The sequence below is a fragment of the Aricia agestis genome, chromosome Z, assembly GCF_905147365.1.
Source record: "Aricia agestis chromosome Z, ilAriAges1.1, whole genome shotgun sequence".
In the NCBI taxonomy this organism is placed as follows: Eukaryota; Metazoa; Arthropoda; class Insecta; order Lepidoptera; family Lycaenidae; genus Aricia; species Aricia agestis.
Window position 1 is genome coordinate 23,264,912 of NC_056428.1, and position 23,802 is coordinate 23,288,713.

At 35.8% G+C, this 23,802-nt stretch overlaps 1 protein-coding gene and 1 long non-coding RNA gene across 3 annotated transcripts in view; both read left to right on the plus strand.

Moving 5' to 3' along the window:
* Nucleotides 1-546: 546 nt before the first annotated feature.
* On the plus strand, nt 547-5,792 carry LOC121739057. Its single transcript, XR_006037388.1, has 3 exons — nt 547-627; nt 2,948-2,952; nt 5,781-5,792. It is a non-coding gene; the product is annotated as an uncharacterized LOC121739057 (long non-coding RNA).
* Nucleotides 5,793-22,768: 16,976 nt separating this feature from the next.
* The window catches only part of LOC121738340 (glutamine synthetase 2 cytoplasmic-like), a 78,850-nt gene continuing 77,816 nt past the window's right edge, over nt 22,769-23,802 (plus strand). For both annotated transcript variants that reach the window (XM_042130319.1, XM_042130318.1), the window contains exon 1: nt 22,769-22,859. The gene's annotated coding sequence lies outside the window, so the exon portion shown is untranslated. The remainder of the gene's footprint in view (nt 22,860-23,802) is intronic.

Here is a 23,802-nt window from a genome sequence, read left to right on the forward strand (position 1 = left end):
TATACAGTCCAAGCTAGTAAAAGCGTGTTAATAATAGGAACTTTTTGAGTGAAAAAGCGGGATTCTTCAGTCAAAAGCGGGACAAAGGTAAAAAAAAGTATAAAATAAAGTTTTATTAATTTTTATCTTTTTCTTTGCGTTAAAATAACGTTTAAATGACAATAGATAGCTAAAGTGGCAAAAGAAAATCCACCCCTCTACGTCCCACAGTCTTATCTTCGTCGATTACGCACCTTTCTTTCTCAGCACGCTGCACTGCACGTACGTTTGGGCTTTCCCCGAAAAGCGGGACTGAGCCTGTCCCGCGCGGGACATTTAATTTTGATGAAAAAATCGGGACGTCAAGCCAAAATCGGGACGTCTGGCAACGCTGCATACGGCATACCTCGCCGGGATGCCATGACGACGTAGCCAGTGACGTTACCATGGCAACGTCTGGCGTCTCTACTCTCTACGTCGCCACAGAGCGGTGTTTTTCTAAAATTCTATGCAGATTTACGAAAATACCTTGAAAATTTTTTCAATTATCTGAGGATATCACTTAGTGTCGCCGCACACAGGCCACACGCGACAGCCACAAACGCCGTTTTAAGCTAGTCTATTGGTCGTAAAGTAAATCGTTGTAGCGTGTGGCTATCGGCGTAAAGCGTAAAGTAAATCGTTGTAGCGTGTGGCTATCCGGATTGAAAATGACGCCGGATTGCAATCCGGCGTCATTTTCAATCCGGACCAGATTTGACTGGATTACCGTCAATCCGGCCGGATCCGGTCGGGTCCGGCCGGATTGATGAAATTGAATTAAAAACCGAAAATCATTCTATTTTTGCATTCTAATTCAAAAACAAGGCATATATGCATCACTTGTAGCTGATTAATGCAATATTTTCAAAGCGCTCTCAACCACTCTTTAAAAACTGTAGAGCATGGAATAATATTTTAAATGTCCGTATGGTTGCTCACGCACATTACGGCATTATGGCAACATAGTCGGCCTAGCCTAGAAGAATGAGCAGGTTAATTGCACCCTCCCCACCACCATACGTAGCTGTAGTCATTGGCGAGTTGATATTTAACAATATACATCCATTTGTTGCTCATCATTTTAAAGCGTCACTTAGCTTAATATATATATAATAGCTTCTAATAGAGCTGCTGCAGTTCCGTAGTACGGTACCGCTAGTTTTTGATAATTTTTGTATAGCCAATGAATATAGATTTATGACGTATTTTACACTACTAACAACATCATCTCAGTCACGTTCAAAGGAATTTGAACGAAAAGTTCCTTTACACTTCGTCGAATACATTTTTTTAGTTGATCGACTATTACTCAATAATTTTGAAGTCTTCTTAGCCGTGATAATTTTACTTGTAAACTCAGCACATTTCCTACTCCCGTGATTTTTCAAATTTCTAGAAGCAAACGTTTAGCTCGTAGAAGGGAGGGGGAGACACTGGACTGTAACGATTTTTTCCCTTTTAAAACTTCATATTGCACAAATGGATCCCTAAATCGGAAAATGATCTAAGAATACTCGTAATATTTTTTAAAATCTATCCAGCGAACGCCCCACACGGTCGGGTGGACGCGAAAGAAAAAAAACATCCCCGCTTCATGTGTATGGGAGGTACCATAAAAAATATAATATGTTTTTACGATTTTATATACCCTTTTGTTGGAATCATTAATATGTATATTCATGCCAATTTACAGCATTGTAGGTCCTATATATAGTCTCTGAGCAAAACCGTGGACTGACAGACGGACAGACACACAGACGGATAGACAGACCGAAACTATAACGGTTCGTTGTTCACTACAGTACCCTAAAAAAGTGAGAAAAAGCTTATCCAGGGGTAACGCATTTATATATAATATACTTTAATTTGTGGCATATCAGTATGCCACAAATTAAAGTATATTATTATTTTTAGCAATATTCCACGAAATAAATCCCAACTTGTAAGTACATGAGTGAGTGTACGCATAGGCATGCGCAGCACGGCATACACTCACTTATTTACTTACAGGTTGGTGTTTATTTCGCAGAATTTTGCTAAAAATATTAATATACAAAATTTTAGGCTATGGATTTCCGCAAAGTAACGCCTGATTCTATTAACTATTGCCACAAATCGCTAACACCGGATCCGGTCTCCGGATCCGGTATATTGGGACCGGTTCCGGTACCCCTAAAATGACGCCGGATCCTGCGAATATCCGGGTCTGGTTTTCCGGATTGCAATCCCTACGTGTGGCGTCATTCGTCAACCGTGTGCGGCGAGTCCATATAAAATGTATGAAAACTACAGGAAATATGCCGGTAGCGGCGTTTTGTGGTTGTGCTAAAATCAGCGACTGATTGAGTGATGGAACAAAGACGTGAAAACAACTGGCAACGTCGCCAGTTGCCGCATACGGAGCGGTCGACTCTGGCTACGCTGGTTACTTGGCAACGTCGCCAGTCGGTCGTCAGGTGAGTTACCCGTCAATCGTCATACATCTCAAATCTCATTAGAAGTAGTTGGCGACGTCGCTGGCCACGTCGCCATGGCGTCCCGGTGAATTTAATAAATCGCTAGCTAGTTTAGATAGTGGTCTCCCATCCAAAAAAAAAAAATTGTACGGAATCTCTTTTAAAAACAGATCTCACTGATAAGGCAAAAAATCGTGTGGAAAAGATGGTAGTTGGATAAAAAGATACACTGAGCAGCTAATTTTTTTCCAATGTATAATCTAGTAAAAAACGGTGGCGCGTAAAAAGTGTACTTATATCAAGAAGGTCAATAACACATTGACGTAAGAGATAATATCTGACTGATCTCCGGCTCTTATCAGTTCAGAAGGAGAGGAATAACTTTTGGTGGTCTCAAATATTGATTGGTTCTGATTAACTATGCTTACAGCTGCGAAGACAATGGATGCTAGACTAGTAAGTAGACGAAGCTTAGGTTAGTCGTTAGATTATATTATTATAGAGGCACTGGGTAGAGTTGAGTATTCCGTGAATAGGGTTGAACTCAGAAAAGTATGCTGAGTTACTGTTGCCAGGAGTCGTATTAGTATTTTTTTACACTACCCACCCAGTTCAAAGAAATTAACCAACATGACTCCTAGCAAAATTCAGAATCATAAACGGCATGCTTTCCCGAACTAAACCCCATTCACAGTTCATGGCTTCACACATATTTTGCAGACTCAACTCCACCCAGCGCCTGCAATATTAAAAGCCGCCTTTTCACTCTCACCGGTTACCCGGCAACAGAAAGGTATGAAAAGTTTGAAGAGATTTCTAAATTGATCAACTCACTGTTGAAATTAATCAACTTATTAGGGGATGGGATACCTATCACATTATCGATACAAACATAATATATTTCATTCTAGTTTTAGACAAAGTAACTTTTCGCGATTATCTTCGGCGTAAGGTTGTGGATCACCACAACCTTACGCCGAAGATACCTTACCAATCATGGTATCCGACCAATCCGCTTCGTTTCTCCAAAAATTAACCGTCGTCGGATTGGTTACAAATTACAATAAACAAAGTTTAATGGCCCTTTGGGCTTTCTAGCTTCAGTCGCTTTATGATGCTACTCTGTACAAAAAATAATAATAAAAAAAGAAATGAGACAAAATATTAAGCATATTGGGGGAAGCCCCCTATACATAGATATGGACATTGGACAACTAGAATTTAAACAAAGAATAAAAGGTCAGAAAAGCTGCTGCCTGCTAGCATTAATTTTATTAAAACTCTCTACAAAATTTATTTTGTTTTACTAGGGAGTTTTAATCGCATTATAATATCTGTAATTGTGTAGTAACAATTTGTTGTCATGTTTGTAACAGGAATGTTTTTCGTTATTTTTAAATTGCGAACGTCAATTATCGTGATAGTAAGTACATATACACGTAGTGGAGGCGTGCTGATAGTATTATCAACTGAAGTCAAAGATCGAATTTGCACTAGAATTTAAGTAGCCACATGGTAATAGAATTAGATTACAAAAGAATTATCCTCATAAAAATTATAAAAATAAAATGTTTATTTTCGGACAACTTAAGCATACCTACATTATTCAGTAGCGACGTTTGGCGACGCTGGGCGACCGCCCAGGGCGCTGGACAAAAAGAGGCGCTAAAGGCAAACAAAAGGGGCGCTAATTTTTTCAGCACTACCAAGCACCAGCACTCTGGGTGCCGAATAAATCTCGCCCAGGGCGCTGGTAGTGCTAAGACAGGCACTGCCATTATTGTTAGTAAAAATCTTATATTATCTGGGGGCACTCCCCGCCAAGACGAGCCAAGCGAAGCGCGCAACTACCTACCTTTTCTTGAAACGTTTCGTCCTATTTTTGAACCCTCGTAACTTTGGTTTGGATAATGCCAGATAGTTGAAATTTTCAAGATATTGTAACATGAATATAATTCTTAAATGCAAAAAGTTTTAAAATTGTGGGTTTTTGGACACCTATAAAATCTCAAGTATAATAATACTTGAGATTTTATAGGTGTCCAAAAACCCACAATTTTGGCACTGACTCACCGATTATCAAAACTGTTAGGGTACTTCCTGAAGTCTGAGAAAGCTGAAATACTATTAGTACAGAAACAACAAAAAAAAATATCAAACCCAACCTAACCTATCCCATGAGAAAAACCTATACTTATACTAAGATAACAAAAAAAGGATATGGGCGAACAGCCCCTATTCTCTTCTGCTTATTCCCTTAGCCTATTCCTTCATAAATAGGCCGAAAACGCACTTGCAACTCTTCTGATGTTACAGCGTCCATAGACGACGGCAGTTGCTTTCCGCCGCGTCAGCTGACCCGTCTGCATGTTTGCCCCCTAATAATTTCATAAAAAAAGGGAAAGAGAACTTTTCTCTCTAAAAATAGTCTTAAAAATATGTAAGTTCAAAGTACTCGTATAGTCGTAACGCATAGTGTCAGCATTTCTTTGCAAATATTTATTTAATTTTAGGATGTAAATAATATCGCTTAGTTCAAAGAAGGAAACCTATACCTAAAAGTTAAACGGCTATATCAAACATCTTCGCATCAAACAATTATAGTGTGATGTAGATACCCAACTAGTGTTGGGTAGGACTTACAAGAGGCATTACAATTGTCCGGGACAAGACGGCAAAATGTAAGAGGGGCTACCGGTACCGCTTCAAAATTATTGTCGCGGTGCAGAGTGGTACGAAATCGCTAAACAGTGGACATTCGCAAAAAAGTTCGATTTTGGTGTGGATAAAAATACCATCCGATAGATTTTAAGAGTAGTAACAATAAATCCTTATTAAGTTTTTTATAAAAATGTATATTGTAGGTGAAAAAACACATTTTCGTAATTATTACGAAAATGTTGTATGGAAAAGAATCTATAAATAGATTTTTTGCAAAAACTACTAAGTCATTCTGGTTCATTTTTAAAACTAGTAAAGTTCTAGTGGTATAAAAGGTTTAGAAAAAAAAATACGAAAATTTACGTGCAGCCTTTTGCAGTAGAGGGGTTCAAAATTTTAAAATAATTTTACTAACTTTTTAGGTGTGAAAAAAATACTATTCGATAGATTTCCTAAAGAGTAACAATAAATCCTCTATAAGTTTTGTACAAAAATGATGTTTTAAGGCGAAAAAAAAATAATTACGAAAATTGTAAGGGTATAATATATGTATACAAGGTGTAACAAAAATAAGTGATAATACTTTAGGGTGGGTATATGTTCCTTATAGAGAGTTTACTGAGAAAGTAGCAGCGCTGAAAGACCAATTTTTTTTCCACTTATTTTTGTTACACCCTGTATAAAGCTTCAGAGGCAAGGAATAAAGAATTTAGAAATACTAGAGAGATGCATACTAAAAAGACGAGTCGAGCAGAAACTAATGAAGATTTGTTGCACAACTTTTTAATAAGCTCTGATCCATATTTGTCTCACATTCGTCCAAAGTTGTCTAAAAATAAACACCAAGAATTTCTATCCAGACACAGTCGACCTGTTGCTTGAAAGACTTCTTTTATCAGCTAAAGATTACGAAGAAAGTGAAGTTGTGTCATTACAAGGCGATGATAGCATTGGAGATCCATCATGCTTGTAAAACGCGTTGCTTTAATTGATTATTATTTATTATTGTTTATTTATAAGTTTCATTTGAAATTGTTTGAGTTATTAGTGTGTGTAACAATTTTTATTTTATTATAATTACAATAGTTTAGTCAGTAGTTAATTTTAGTTTTATTTTGTTTTTGCTATCCATGTTTGTAAATACATATAAGTATTTTTGCTTTTTAAGGACTCGTTTTATATACTTATATTATACCCTTACAATTTTCGTAATTATTTTTTTTTCGCCAACATCATTTTTGTACAAAACTTATGGAGGATTTATTGTTACTCTTTAGGAAATCTATCGAATAGTATTTTTTTTCCACACCTAAAAAGTTAGTAAAATTTTTTTTTTACTTTCATTAAATCAACTGAAATATAAAAATAAATCAAAAACCTTTTGATTTCATAGAAATAAACCTTATTGCTGCTGCGGAACCCTTCATGGGCGAGTCCAACTCGCACTTGGCCGGTTTTTTTAAATATTATTAGTATTCATAGATAGTTTTTCGATTTAGGGATCCGTTTGTGAAATATTAAGTTTTAAAGTGTAGAAAATCGTTAAACTCCTCTTCCTTTCTACCAGTAAACGGTTGCTTCTGGAAATGTGAAAGAGTAGGAGCACGGGAGTAGGAAGTATGCTGAATTTAAAAGGAGAACTATCACGGCTAAGAAGACTTCACAGGTATTTGAGTAATAGTCGATCAACTATAAAAATGTATTCGGCGAAGTATAAAGGAACTATTCGTTCAAATTCCTTTCAAAGTATTTTTCCTATTTTCTTCGGGATAACTTTAGGAATTTCGTTCCACTGCCGGTCACTTATGAGTTATGGCACTTCCATGGCCAGGTATCTAAGTCTAACTTTAGGGTTTACCAGCAGTGAAAGGAATCATTAAGATTGATGTTAGAAATAATAATAATAAGAGTATGTTGCACCAACTCACTATAACTAAAACAAAATGTCTAAAATAAAAGTCTAAATATTTAAAATGACGCCATATTTAACGTTAACCGTAACCACTCAATTTGGTCGGTTATCGTTAATATTAAATTTGACATAAGGCTCACACTTCACAGTGTTGTCAGGCGCGGTCGCAGCCTGAAATTTTGGGGGGGGGTCACTCATTAGTCACTACACTATTTTTTTATCTGCGCTCTCGGACGGTTCTGGGGTTTTTTTTTCAAATTTACCTTAGATTTGGGGGGGGGGGGGGTGTAGGCCACCTGTGAGAAACCTCTAAGAAAAGCTTTGTACACCCTGTGCCTTTTTCTATTCGTCAAGGGCATGCGTTATAGTGCAGTCAACAGCGAACGTGAGGCATACCCGCGACGCATGCCCTCTGACCGTATCCAAAAAACAAAAATGACAATGTTGGCGTTGCGTTCGTTGACGCATTTAATTATTGAATGCGCCAAAAAGAAAATTAAATGAAAGAAGATGACGAAAATTGAAGACGAAAGCGCATAGTGTGAACATAGCTAAAGTTCAAATGAGTCCAATAAAAAATATTAAAATGTTATGACTATGACAGTATCGACTACAAGCAAACCTTTAAACCTAGATAATAAGTTCGTTGACTCAGACGACCTAGGCTTTATGGAATTGTGTAATAACCGGACGCTATCAATAAACCACAATAGACAATGTTATCGTCCATTAGCTGATGGCCTTTGTTTCGTATATCATCATCAGCCAGTTGTACTGCAGTTTCAATCTGTGCACTTTACATGGTCGACAAAGCTATAGATCGACAAAGCTTTAAATGAATGTGGTCGGGGGCGCTGCCGGTAAAGGATAATTACTGTCAAAAACATGTCAAAAATGGGGTTTTCGTATGGCGGCGTTATTTACTTTTTTTACACGTTTATTTAAAGCCTTGTCGGTCTGTAAGGTACACTTTATTTATTCGTTTTTCGCAACGGAACCGTGCAATATAGACTGCAAACAAAACAGAGCTTATCTTAAGATGTCCTGTCCCGTCTCTCAAAGTTGTGAAAAGTGACCATTAAATGTCACTTCGGCTAATGTTCCGTCGTCAATATTGACATTACATTACACCCAAATGGATATTATCCTCACAAAACAAACACATTACCAAAGCCGTTCAATAAAAATCATTGATACATAAAAGTTATAACTAATAGCGAATAAACAATAAGTATACTTAATAATATTTTGGGAACAAATATAATGACCGTCATAAAATGCTCTGATACCCTAAGCTTGATCACCATAGCTATAAGTAATATTTTTATGATAAAAAAAACAATACACAGGGTGTAACAAAATTAAGTGATAATATTTTAGGGTGTGTATGAGTACAGTGTATAGAGTTCACTGTAAAAGTGGCAGCGCTGACACAGCAAAATTTAGATTTTGCATAGAATTTGGCACTCATTTAGATTTACGTTTTTGGTAGGATAGATGTCACAGACTTGTGCGCAGACTGTAGCAGATAAAAAAGGTACTTTTGTCCGACTGCGACAAAAAATAAGAGCAAAAGAAGGATTCTATTCCATATTCGATTCTTATGAGTTTGATTAATCTATATATATAAAACTCAAAGGTGACTGACTGATTGACATAGTGATCTATCAACGCACAGCCCAAACCACTGGACGGATCGGGCTGAAATTTGGCATGCAGGTAGATGTTATGACGTAGGCATCCGCTAAGAAAGGATATTGATAAATTCCAACCCCAAGGGGTTCAAATAGGGGATGAAAGTTTGTATATAATAATACTTCTTAACGCGAGCGAAGCCGCGGGCAAAAGCTCGTATACAATATTTAGATTTTCGAGTCATCATTTATACAATTAAAATATTATTAGGGTTAGGTAATAATAATATTGGGTGTCATCGGGTTTTAACACGCTTTTATTAGCTTGGGCTGTATGTAGGTGTATCGGAATCTTTGAACAAGATTTTTACCTATCAGTCCAGTGCCGTAAGCAGCCTTTTTTGTGCCCTGTGCGAGCTTCTACAACTGGATCCTTGTTTTTTTTAAGATATTATTAATATGTACCCAGGGTACATGTATAGGCCTATTTTATTTTTGGAATCGAGCACTAGGAACGCAGCGGGAACTTATCGGGAGCTAACCGAAAAAATAATAGTCCTGAATCCTGCCTGGTCAGGCCATTCTTGCGCCCCCCAGAGTCTACGCCCTGTGCCTGGGCACCGGTGGCCCTATTTACGGCCCTGCCTATCACGGCAGGTAGTCTAATTAATAGTTTTTTTTATACGTGGGAGAGCCATGCTTCGGTATGAATAGGCCGGCTCGACCGGAGAAATACCACGTTCTCACAGAAAACCGGCGTGAAACAGCGCTTGCGCTGTGTTTCGCCGAGTGAGTGAGTTTACCGGAGGCCCAATCCCCTACCCTATTCCCTTCCCTACCCTCCTCTATTCCCTTCCCTTCCCTTCGCATCCCTACCCTCCCCTATTACTCTATTCCCTCTTAAAAGGCCGGCAACGCACCTGCAGCTCTTCTGATGCTGCGAGTGTCCATGGGCGACGGAAGTTACTTTCCATCAGGTGACCCGTTTGCTCGTCTGCCCCCTTATTTCATAAAAAAAAAGATCATTTTTTTTAACTGAATACTACTTATTATTGGCCTATTCGTTACTGATTTTCTTTAGAATTATAATTTTAAATAAAATTAAATCCGGTCTGAACTCTGAATTCTGATTATACGCATTACGCACGTCTGTTTTAGGTAATATATTGTCAGAAATAATAAATACATAATATATTTAAAAATCTGGACTTGTATTCATAAATTTTCCATTTATTTGTAGAGCTCTAAATAATATACTTAAGGCCTTGATAACTTGGCTGTAGCGATATCGATTTTTCTCAGCAATGACTAAAGCTAAGAAATTAAAGTTTATTGTCAGTATTCATCATGTCTTTGTCTTTGAATTGCCCATAGCATAACACGATTGGTCAACTTTTATAACACAGAATAATCAATCAAAAAGACCTCTGTAAAAAAAAGGGATTCCTATTTTGCCAACAGAGGAGAGTGATTTAAGCTTCCAAAATGTGTACATAGATTGGTTCAAGCATACACTTTAATTTGCCCATAGCTTAAATGAAATGTATTTATGGTTTTTAAATTACGCGACAAAAACCATTTTCTCGCTTACACCCATTCCATTTTTTGCTGTTCCATTGCTATCAATCAACATATCCAACACGTGGTGGATATACTATTTATTATACAACCTTTTATTAGTAAAAATAAATACAAATTATTTTATATGAAGCTGGTAATACACGAACAATTCCCTTGGAATGACTCTACTACAAACAATAAACATGTACTAACATTATAAATGTAAAAGTGTGCTTCTTGAAAGTGTCAGTCTATCCATATTATGTCTGTCTTATGTTCACGGTAAAAATAGCTGAACAGATTTAAGTATGTATAACATAATCGACGGAGAGCTGGCGAGTGGCGACCAAATCGGTCATGTGGCTTCAGCTGTATTAAAAGTTACCTGAACAACCCTTTCTGATAATCTTAGTGCTGGCAGGCCGTGGCCGGTGGGTGTGGGAGAAGTGGGGTGGGGCAAAAATGTAAAAAAAATGTAGCTTCAGCTACATTTTTTTTACATTTTAGCAGCTAATGAAACTCCGTTAGCTACTTCCTTGAACAACCCTTTCAGACAGACAGACCTGATAATCTGCGCGCTGGCACTTGGCAGGCCATGGGAGGTAGTGGGAGTAATGGGGTGGGATATTTTTTTTAAATGGGCCAAGTGCGACTCGGACTCGCGCACGAAGGGCTCCGTACCGTTATAGAGAAAAAATAGGCTAAAAGTTGTGTTTTGTATGGCAGCCTCTTAACATTTAATTTAATTTTAATTTTATTATTAAATAATTAAGTACACATAACATAATAAAGAATTCTGTGAAAATTTCATTTCATCCTTGGTAAAAAGTTCTCAATTCTGGCGAATTCTCAAAAATTGTAACACTTCCGGCAAAAATTACTTAAGTACCGTACTTATGTTAAATGGAAATTTTAAAATGAATTATTTCACAATATAACTTGTCGATAAAAGGTACTTATTGATGTTTTGGTATCATTTATTCTACTAAGGTTGGGTTGTACCAGAGGCGTGGTTAAAGTTAAAGTTATGGTTATAGTTAAGGCTAATTTAACTTTAACCTTAATTTTGACCACAGAATTTGACAGAAGACGTTGCTGGCTTTATAAGAACGTGGGCGGGGGTGCTGCTGGTTTTTTAGTTTTTCTCGGGTTTTCACACTAAAGTCTAAACTGACCGATACTTCTCATATTTAAATACACAGAAAATAAAAAAAGTTTCATTTGATATTGATTTGATAGCTAAACACGCGTCATGTGGACTACGCTTACACAGGCAATATGTTATGAATTTAGTGGAATTATACCACGGAGCTAATACTTTGTATGAGCTCCGTGAATTAAACATAGAAAAACCAAAGTTTAAGGAAAAAAATCAGTATTTTTTAATTAATGGCTTTTTGTGAAAAACCTAGTAGCCCAGTAGGGTTAGTTGAGCCTTGTATGGGAATCTGAAATTAATTATAGTCAGAAATTTTTTTGCACCAGTGTTTAGAGGAAGTCACAAATAGCTTAAATTCGAAAACTCGACCAGCCACAACGTGTGCGTTAGCCGCCATATTGGTTTGAAGGTTCAATCTTTTTTTAGCTATATCTCCTTTAACCTCCTTTTTTTTTATTTTTTCAAGAAAATGATAAAGATCAAATTTGTCGAACATTTGTTTTTCTACAACTTTAGCCCTTATTATTTTTATTGTAAAATCAATATTTAAGGAAATAACTGCAAAAACAAGTCAAAGTATAATTTCGACCTGTTCGACCTGTATCGCGATTATTGTCAAATTCGCAAATCGGGGACCCTAAGTAGTTTGGTTACGTTACGTCAAACCCAACTGACAGATCACAATTAACATTGAATTGACACATTCGACCAAATAACGTTAATCTGTCAATTGCATATCAACTTCCTCGATGGTACGTATATCAAACAAAAGGCGTTTAAAAGATAGAGAGGATCTTGGATCCTAAACGCACTACTTGGATTAACGGCCTGTGTTTGGCCAGCTTTACACCAAATTCAATGTCAAGGTCAGCTTGCTTAGTAACCAATAACTAGTTTATGAGTTGGACAAAATAATTATGTAAGCACGATCGAGTTAAGCTACGTATTCACTACGCAGAATTTGTGATTATACATGAGTTATACATTTACTAGAAATTCGATGATGTTACGGTACTTAGGGTCAATTCAGACTGCAACGCGACGCGTAGATATTATGCATTTCTAAATTTGTATTGATTTTAATTGCATGACACGTCATGCAAATCTGTTAATTCAATACAAATTTAGAAATGCACTACGCGTCGCGTTGCAGTCTGAATTGGGTATCTAAGGGTCAATTCAGGCTGCAACGCGACGCGTAGATATGCATTTCTATGGTCGTATGCCACCTACTATAGCATAACAAATTCATTATAGATAATAAACATACGACCACGGCTATCGTTTAAACATTTCCATATCCCTATAAACTGTTTTCTTGTTTCATACTTTTTAGAGCGTATTTTAGTAGTCGGGTTTTTAGTTTTTTAAACTTTATTTTTATATAAGTACTCCATATTTTTTCCATTCCCTTCCCATCCCTACCCTCCCCTATTACCCTATTCCCTCTTAAATGGCCGGCAACGCACCTGCAGCTCTTCTGATGCTGCGAGTGTCCATGGCCGACGGAAGTTGCTTTCCATCAGGTGAACCGTTTGCTCGTTTGCCCCCTTATTTCGTAAAAAAACAAATTATATATTCTCTCTCTCTCGGCGAGGACACTATACCGTGTCCCCAGAACGGGCACTGAAATGCACTGGAATGCTGGATTAGAATAATGTAAACCCGCTATGAAGGTGAGAAACATAACGATTGCTCGCTCTTATAAGTCAAAAGGAGATAATAATCGAATAATGCGACAAAATGATAAATAACGTGCGATCTAACCAGATGTAACCAGATTTTCGGCTCACGTGAGCAACTGTTGTTAAGTATGACTGGTTTCGGAGAGGCATTTTAAACAAATCCTGTGCGCTGCGCGAATATATCGAATAGTATCAATTATCATACGTCAGCCTGAAATTTTGGGTATATATTCTCAAGAGATTATTTGACACCGGTCACGAGTCAAGAACAGATAGGCGCACTAATATCTTTTTTTACCGTTAATTACCCGGACAGTCGCAACTCACCAGAATCAACAGCGGTAACCATGAAAAACACTTTGATAATATTTATAATCTCAGCCATACACTAATATATATTCTGTGGCCATACTCAGAGATGCCCGAGGGACTTGCTAAGTCTATCTTGGGACCTGCAATGAAGTTAATCAGAAGAAAGCGAAAGGAATGTCCAATATCTCCTATACAGTGTGTTTGTGTAAACACCGTTGTCCTTGAAACCATCAAATGAGACCGTCAAAATGAACAACTTTTTCTATGAGAACAATGCTGGGAACTCAAAAAAATCCGTCTACATACCCATTCAAATTGCCGATCCGGGCATTATTTTTGAGTTCCCAGAATTGTTCTCATAGAAAAAGTTGTTCATTTTGACGGTCTCATTTGATGGTTTCAAGGACAACGGTGTTTACACAAACACACTGTATTGGACATAAGTACTACATTTTGGGACAAAATGGGATAAGTATTAAGTATGCCAATTACATCACAGTCACAATGCTTTTCCTAAATGCTTGTGAGCGCAGAAACTATTGACAGCTAAGGGTCAATTCAGACTGCAACGCGACGCGTAGATATGCATTTCTAAATTTGTATTGAATTGACAGATTTGCAATGAGGACGCAATTAAAATCTGTCTATTCAATACAAATTTAGAAATGCATATCTACGCGTCGCGCACAGGATTTGTTTAAAATGCCTCTCCGAAACCAGTCATACTTAACAACAGTTGCTCACGTGAGCCGAAAATCTGGTTACATCTGGTTAGATCGCACGTTATTTATCATTTTGTCGCATTATTCGATTACTATCTCCTTTTGACTGATAAGAGCGACCTTCGAGCAATCGTTATGTTTCTCACCTTCATAGCGGGTTTACATTATGCCAATCCAGCATTCCAGTGCATTTCAGTGCCCGTTCTGGGGACACGGTATAGTGTCCCCGCCGAGAGAGAGAGAATATATAATTTGTTTTTTTACGAAATAAGGGGGCAAAGGAGCAAACGGTTCACCTGATGGAAAGCAACTTCCGTCGGCCATGGACACTCACAGCATCAGAAGAGCTGCAGGTGCGTTGCCGGCCATTTAAGAGGGAATAGGGTAATAGGGGAGGGTAGGGATGGGAAGGGAATGGAAAAAATATGGAGTACTTATATAAAAATAAAGTTTAAAAAACTAAAACCCGACTACTAAAACACGCTCTAAAAAGTATGAAACAAGAAAACAGTTTATAGGGATATGGAAATGTTTAAACGATAGCCGTGGTCAATGAGTTTCTAAAATACTAGAGTAGCAATGTCTTACAAAAGATTCTCAAAAATGCGTTACCACTTTTTTGTTCAAAAGACAATGTCAAGTCATATATTCGTTATGTCATTATGTATGTGAGATATGCCTGCAGGCATCTTCGAAGTGGCAACGCGTTGCTACCGTAAACTTCCAATCTAGTTACGTTAGTAACATAGAATATCATTGGCCGTGGTCGTATGTTTATTATCTATAATGAATCTGTTTTGCTATAGTAGGTGGCATACGACCACGGCTATCCTTTAAACATTTCCATATCCCTATAAACTGTTTTCTTGTTTCATACTTTTTAGAGCGTGTTTTAGTAGTCGGGTATTAGTTTTTTAAACTTTATTTTTATTTCAATTATTTTGGGGCTAAGATTCACTCGATAAATTACAGAATATCGAGTCCCTTCAATGGTACAGCAGTGGTCTTATTCTGATAAGTAGTAAAGAAGCTATGAACGAAAAGATATTGTGAATTATATGCAATCAGCCCATGAATACAGGTAAAGTCACAAACAAATGCTATCAATTCAATTCAAATGATACCAAACACGACATATGTATCTTAACTTTATTTTTTTACTCTGTATGTTTTGTCCGCTAGAGGGCGCCACATTAGATTTTGTGAAACCCCATATAGCCTATAACCAGCGGACAATTAAGACGCTTCTAATGATATGTCATTTGTCGAATTCTAATAAGTAGTTTAGAAGTTACGAAAGAACAGATGTACATACATACATACATACATACATACATACATACATACATACATACATACATACATACATACATACATACATACATACATACATACATACATACATACATACATACATACATACATACATACATACATACATACATACATACAAACATACATACATACATACATACATACATACATACATATATAGCCTGTCAAAATCATAACCCTCCTTTTGCTTTGCTGTAGTCGGGTAAAAATAACGATATGGAAAAAAATTGTATTAAATTACAATAAATAATAGATAATGGAATCAGGCGTTACTTTCCGGAAATCCATAGTTTAAATTTAGTTATGTTATTGTTTTATGGACTTATCTTTGTAAAACCCTAAAATATGGAAAATATAACTTGGTTTTTCGCAGCCTAAACATGATAATTCATGTAAAAAACACATTCTAGGCCGAAAACTACGAAACGAACTAATGTATTTACATAATGTAAATCCGGGCCCTACCACGCGTCCATTTCGTGGGATCGTGCTAACACAAAAGTTGCAGGAAAATTAGCGCCTAAGTGCTCCAATCCGGCTAGAGCTCACTATATATTAGCGCCAATTAGAGTCACACACAGAAAACGAGATGACACAATTAAGTATGTGGAAACTTTGTTATATATCTATATATTCAATTCGCGCGTACTTATGGTAATGACCTGAAAAACGTTACAAGGAAAATGTTCGAAAAAGTCAAGCATAATTTGCGTTCGCGTTTTAGGCAGGATTTGTAAGCAGCGGCGCGAACGCGCGGTTTTAGGGCTATTATATAGGTATAGACATTATATACCGCCGAGACAGGCCAAGCGAAGCGCAAGGGCGCTACCTAAAGTGTTTCGTCGTTTTTTTGAACCCTCATAGAGTTGGTTCCCGATGTACCTGATAGTTCATATTCTCAGGATATGATGTCAATAATAGATTATTTAAACATCCAATCTCTCAATTAAATAGCTCTAATACTCTAGATTTTATTTCAATATCTAAAATACACCGATTTCGTCACTGACACTATACACTGACACACTGATGATCATCAAAATGTTTGGCTACTTCCTGAAGTGCTGGAAAACTGAAATTTGGTATGTAATCTAAGTATAGTATACAACTATCTATTTAATTATTGCACTGTGATACAACCAACAAAAAAAATCATAAACTTGTATTTTTTGCCACCCATCCCCTAAAATAGGGGGTGGAGGTTTATATGGGACTTCCACCAATTTTATGAATTAGGACGTAAGAGTTTACACGATACTGTAGACAGTAACTAAAAAACCTTTAAATAAGTACTTACACGAACCAACATACGAAAAGAACTGAAATCTCATCAACATTAATTCTTGTAAAATGTTGCCTTGACAACGACATAGGTAATACATATTAGGTTTACCGTAGGGTTTACCCCATAAAGTTAATATACCTAGCGGAATATTAAATTTATGGTTTACCCTGTGAAAAAGATATGAGATCTCATGTAGAGCCAAACTTATGAATCTACATGGCTTAACTCTACTTAATTTAAACAAATTCTACATAATATTAGTAAATATGTATGGCTCGGCTATTTCGTTACTAATTTCAGATCTGAAACTAAATATTCACATCACCTCCGCGACGGTAGCGAAACGGCAAAGCCATACTTATTTACTAATATATGTAGAGTTTGTTCAAGTTAGGGTCAGTAGAGTTAAGCCATGTAGATTCAGAAGCTTGGCTGACTTGGCTTTAGTGGCTCTACATGAGATCTCATATCTTTTCACTGGGTAAACCTAATAATAATATGTGATCGTCGAGGCGACATTTTACAAGAATTAACGTTTTTGATTGGATTATTATAACCTGCTTTTGATCTCGTAGTAGTCGCAGTGTAGCAGTCTGCAATCGTTTTGCTCTGTAAGGCGTTCTAATATTATAAAGGCAAAGTTTTGAGACTGATCGGGCTTTAATTTTGACATCTGAACAGCCAGCTCCTGTATTTCAGATAATTACAATATCGTCAATAGCATAGTTTTTGGACCATAAAGTTAATATACTTAGCGGAATAGAGAAACAAAGGCCTGAGCAAGCGAGATGTCACTACCAAACATTGCGTGGTAAGAAGAGACGTGAGATACATGACAGCAGAACCAATTTTTTTTTAAATGTTTGGCGTCCAGTCGGCACTTATCAGCACGTTGACAATTTAACCTCTGAGAAAGGTGCTGGTGTAAGTGTATATATATGTAAAAAAAATTTTACACACAGACGTAAATCAATTTCGGTTTCGTTAATTGACAGCTCGAGATTGCTGCTCTATTCCGCTAGGTATAGTCTGTCAAGAAAGTGAAGAAATTAAAAAGTGGCAACATCGTAGCGTCATTCGAATTCGGATGACTCGAATTCGGAAAAAGGCAATATTAAATAGGAAAAATTATTAAATACTTTTTAGTTCATTTAATAATATGGATGTTATTATTGTTTTTACTTTGGATGTCGGTTTTAATTTTTTGTTATCTTAGATTGATTTGAAAGGGATGACACTACGATGTTGCCACTTTTTAATTTCTTCACTTTCTCGACAGACTATAATAATATTATATTAACTTCATGTTTGGGACAGCAAAGGAACCAAAAAAAAATTCATTGAGATTAAGTATTGTTGAAATCTTCAAAGATTAAGGCAGCTGATGTTCCCAAACTTCTCATAATCCTGTAATTTTTAGGGTTCCGTAGCCAAATGGCAAAAAACGGAACCCTTATAGATTCGTCATGTGAGTCATGTCTGTCTGTCTGTCTGTCCGTCCGTATGTCACAGCCACTTTCCTCCGAAACTGTAAGAGCTATACTATTGAAAATTGGTAAGTAGATGTAGTCTGTAAACCGCATTAAGATTTTGATACAAAAATGGAAAAATTATTAAAAATTTTAGGGGTCCCCATAGGTACAACTGAAACAAAAAAATTTTTTTTTCATCTAACCTATACCTATGGATAGGTCTTCAAAAATCATATTGAGGTTTCTTATATCGTTTTTTTCTAACCTGAATAGTTTGCGAGAGAGACTCTTCCAAAGTGGTAAAATGTGTGTCCCCCCCCTCTAACTTCTAAAGTAGGGGCATGATAAGTCTAAAAATAATATAATGATGAACATTACTATAAAAACTACCAACGAAAACTGGTTTGAACGAGATCTAGCTATTAGTTTTTTTTATACGTCATAAATGGTAAAATTTTCATTAAATCAACTGAAATATAACAATTAATCAAAAACCTTTTAATTTCATTAAAATAAACCTTATTACTGCTGCGGAACCCTTCATGGGCGTATCTTTTATTTATTTTAATTTTATAAAGTGTTTATACTCTTTATGTTCGATACATAAAGTTAAATTCCGATAGGTAATATTAACTTTATGGTTCCATACCATATAAAAATGATGTTCAACGTCTAGATTCTAGCTACTCTTTTTTGGTAAATTGTATTTTGTAAATATACTTAGTTTGACTTTGTTCTTAACTTCTTTGTTAATTATTATCAAATGTTACAGAATCATTATCGATTGGTCAATTAATTTTGTAAATATCGACACATAGCTACAAATGTCGCATATATAATCGTATATTCACAAGATATGACGTCTAGTTCAAGGCAATAGGGGTTATGATGTTTTTATTGCGTATTTTATTATGTTTTTCCGTCAACAACATATTTTGGAGCTATTAAGCTGATTGCACATTTGCCAGCACCCGTACGCGCCGAACGCACCGCATAATTATACACGAAATGTGGGAAAATGTACTGTTTCCGTAAAAATGCTAATTTACGCGGGCGAAGCCGCGCGGGACATTTAGTCATTTCATACAACGAATTCTAAACTGCGGCGCGTTCGGCGCGTGCCTGATAAATGTGCGATCACCTGCATTTTGACTGTATGCACCAACTTACAACTTTATCTATAACTTTAACTACAATGCAAAATGTCAAATCTTTGGTTAAAGTTAAAAATGGACGCTATGAAGATGCCATATTTAAACATAACCAGCCATAACCATAGAGCTCGACAAGGTTTTAAATGCACGTGGCGAAAAAAGTAACTCATAGGTCACAGGTCATCATACAAAAACGCCATTTTTGACAGTTCTCCCTTACCAGCAGCGCCCCGCCCACGATCATTTATAACCTTGTTGGACGAGCTGTCATCTGTCAATTTCTCGTGTCAAAGTTAAGGTTATAGTTAAAGTTAAATTTAGCCTTAACTATAACCATAACTTGAACTTTAAACACGCCTCTGGTGCAACCCAACCTAAGACTATCAAACTTACGCTGCTTTCCCTCGTAAACGTGGTTTAATCCTTCGACCGTGGATTCTTGTAAATCTATTGTTATTCTATTGTGTCTCGCTCACCGGTGAGCTTATGAGGCTTGATGGGTTAAGAGTTAAGACTTAAGAATATCGAAAAGACCAATTTTGAAACAAACCCTTGCAAGTTGCAACGAAGGAAAATTTGAAAATCGCCTCACAGATGGCGGAGTTGTCCTTGAACCACCCTATTAAAAAAAAGTTACACTAAATTATGCTAAAATTAAGGTAACATTTTTTATTTATAATTATGTCCAATCTATTAACAATAATTATAGTTTTGATATAAATTATAAATTTCCTTAAAAAAATCCTTAAAAACCCGGCCAAGTGCGAGTTGGACTCGTCCATGAAGGGTTCCGCAAAAGGTTTTTGATTTATTTTTACATTTCAGTTGATTTAATGAAAGTTAAATTAAGGTTTACCATTTATGACGTATAAAAAAAAATTGCTTGCTAGATCTCGTTTAAACCAATTTTTCTTGGTAGTTTTTATAGTAATGTACATCATATATTTTTTATTTTAGAATTTTCATGCCCCTTCTTAATTAGAAATTAGAAGGGCACACATTTTACCACTTTGGAAGAGTCTCTCTCGCAAACGATTCAGGTTAGAAAAAACTTATATTAGAAACTTCAATATGAGTTTTGAAGACCTATCCATAGATACTCCACACGCATAGGTTAGATGAAAAAAAAAAATTTTTGATTGTAGTGTAGTTGTACCTATGGGGACCCCTAAAATTTTTAATAATTTTCCCATTTTTGTATCGAAATCTTGCTCTTTACAGACTACATCTAATTACCAAGTTTCAATAGTATAGCCATGTATAGCTCTTATAGTTTCGGAGAAAAGTGGCTGTGACATACGGATGGACAGACAGACGAACAGACAGACAGACATGACGAATCTATAAGGGTTCCGTTTTTTGCCATTTTTTATACGGAACCCTAAAAAACGTCATTGATACTTCCGTACGAACTTTAATCCCTCTTTTCTATCACTTAAAATACAGAATGTAACAAAGCTAAGTGATAATGTACTTTAAGATGTGTATGAGTCCCCTGTATAGAGTTCACCGTGAAAGTAGCAGCGCTGAAAGAGTAACTTTTTTTTAATTTCTGTATGAGCTTGCCGCTCATGCTGGGCCGCTTGCCCATACAAATTACAAATCACAAAAAAATATTCGCTCGTTCAACGCTGCTACTTTCACAGTGAATTTTATTTTATGTATAAGGGATACATACACACCCTAAAGTATTATCACTTAGTTTTGTTACACCCTTTTTAATAGAAATTTATTTCTAATTAAAAAGTTCTGTTCTTCCGATTGACTCACTCTGCTTTTGGAGAATCGCATGAAAATCCGTTGCGTAGTTTTGAAGATTTTATATGACGCCCGCAAGTCTTTTGCGCCAAAATTCGTTTATCGCGCGGGAACCGTACATTTTCCGGAATAAAAAGTATCCTATGACCTTTTCCGGGACTCTCCATAATAAATTTAAAAAAAAAAAGCGTTTTATTTCTTGCCAATTACAATTATTACAATTTGCTCGATCAAATCAGATAAAATTAAGTTCGAATTAAAATTATACATTTAAGCAATGAAGTAATTACATCATTTTGTTGTTCAGAATAGCAAATTAGATATACAATTAAAAAACATGTCATAACTCACAGCAGTAGTCAGATCAAAATATAATTAAGTTCAAATTAAATTAATAGAATTTATAATTATACATAACTTATCTCCATACCTTTCAGCAAAATAGGTTCAGCGGCTTAGGCGCGAGGACTGAAGAGGTTACAGACAAACAGACACACTTTCGTATATGTATACTTAATATAATACATAATATTAGTATGGATAAAACTGACAGAAAAAGAAACTTTGTTTTACTATGCAGTGATTTCCTGAGTGATTTCCCCATTAATGATATTGATTTGATACTAATGCTGCGTTTCTACGCTTGTCGAGGCTTGGCTTACAATGTGCGGCTGGGCTAAAAGTCCATAAGGCCTAGTAAAGCTGTGTTTTTCAAACTGTGGATCGCGACTCCTCAGGGGGTCGCGAAGCTTCTGTTCGCCGGAAGTCTATGGTACTATTTCAGTAAAAATAATAAATATTAAAAAATATTGATAACATAATATTTTATTAAACTGTAGTTAAATTAAAAAAAGGATATATATAATATATTATATAAATAATAAAATTACATAAAAAAGCAAAAAATTGGGGGATCGTCAATTTTTTTTTCACTCCAACGACTTTTTCTGAGAAAAAAAGAAGTGGCAACTCGTCTCAAAAGTAAGTACGTATAACATTTTTGTGTTATTTTATCACATATTTTAGTGACTAATTATAGTTACTTAAGAGAACAAAGGAAAGTGGGATCACCCTGACCTTCTTCTGAATTAACTATCTAACCTTCAGAAACTGAAAAATAAACTCATATTATTTACGTAATTAGAATTACATATCATCGCAATTTTTATACAAGAAACTATAATAATTATTATTAATTATTATTATTATACCTTTAATATTAAGTTACAAAATTGTATAGGTACTTTATTTAAAAAAAAAGAAAAAAGTGAGCCCCGTACGAGTTTCTTACGCCAGTTCTTCTCGCCGGGTTACTTCCCGAACCGGTAGTAGGCACCACGTAGGACATTCTGAGAATATTTATTTTAATTTTTTTTCAAAAATAAAACAATTTTGATCTTGATTTCTGGTTTTTCTCCATAGTTCCGTTCTGAAATATTGTTTGTACTTTGTTCCTGGAACAGGATAGTGTCAGTGTCATTATATATTATGTCTATGGTCAGTGTCATGAAATGTCACAGGGAGAATCATAGATTACAGATTATACTGCGGCCGTTTGAATGAGATAATGGGGACCGATTACTGGATCACAGTAAACCGTCCCCCCACGCATGCGCAACTCTGCGCGCGCATAAATACATGGTCACAACAAAAATTCATCAGTCAATCTGTGATCGCCGTGCGTGGAACTCGCGCGCGGAACGTTCAAGGAATTTCGTCGTTTATATACAAAGGTACTGTAAATATTTTTTATACGAATGAATGTGAATTCCCGACGCGTTTGCAATGCGAATTAAAATCGACGTTCGTTTGCTCGAGTTACGCTCTGCGAACTTTTTAACCTAAAAATTATGAAGTCCTTTCCATTCCTTTCCATTAAATAATTATAGAGGTTGTATTGATGAGTTGTAAAAGGATAATTTCATTTTGGAAAGAAAAAGTTTTTACTATTTCAAAAAGGATAACGACAAGGAATAAGTTTCAGTAGTTTATTATTTTATTTTACTGAAAGGTTTAGTGTTTACCACAAGTTATAGAACAAAAGTTAATACATAAGTAATGTTATAAATATATTTTAATTGAATTCTAAGAATTTCCGTAGACATGCTTAAAATAAATAGGTATCATACATTATTTTAATACCTTATATGTATGTGTATTGTACTATTGTGATGTTAAAATATTTTGTTTAGTTATTGTATAAAATTATGTACTCACTAAATATTCACAAATTACAACTATTTACCAAAGAAGAACAAAACAAGTTTAATATAGGTAAGTACTGTATAATATTTTATTTTTAACCCATCAATCCCCAAGCGGCACCCGGCTGTCGCATAACAATTGAAAATCTTAATTAATTGTGTCTGCGAATCCCACGATCGAGATACTAAAAAAAATATACTTACCAATTAAATTGGGTGGAATAACTTGTTAAAACTTTCGAAACCAAAAACTTGTAAAATTTCAGATCGGTGTCAGGTCAGATAACGAGTTTAATTTTAGTACCAGTTTGGAATTCTTATCGTTTTTAATCTTTTCCTCAATTTTTCCCTTAAAACAATTTTAATGAGTGCAATCATATCGTAGTATAAATTATTGGAACCAGAAAATATCTTTATTGAATGTAAGTAAACTTGCAATCAAGTAGGTAGTAGGTACCAAAGTCCTGACTAT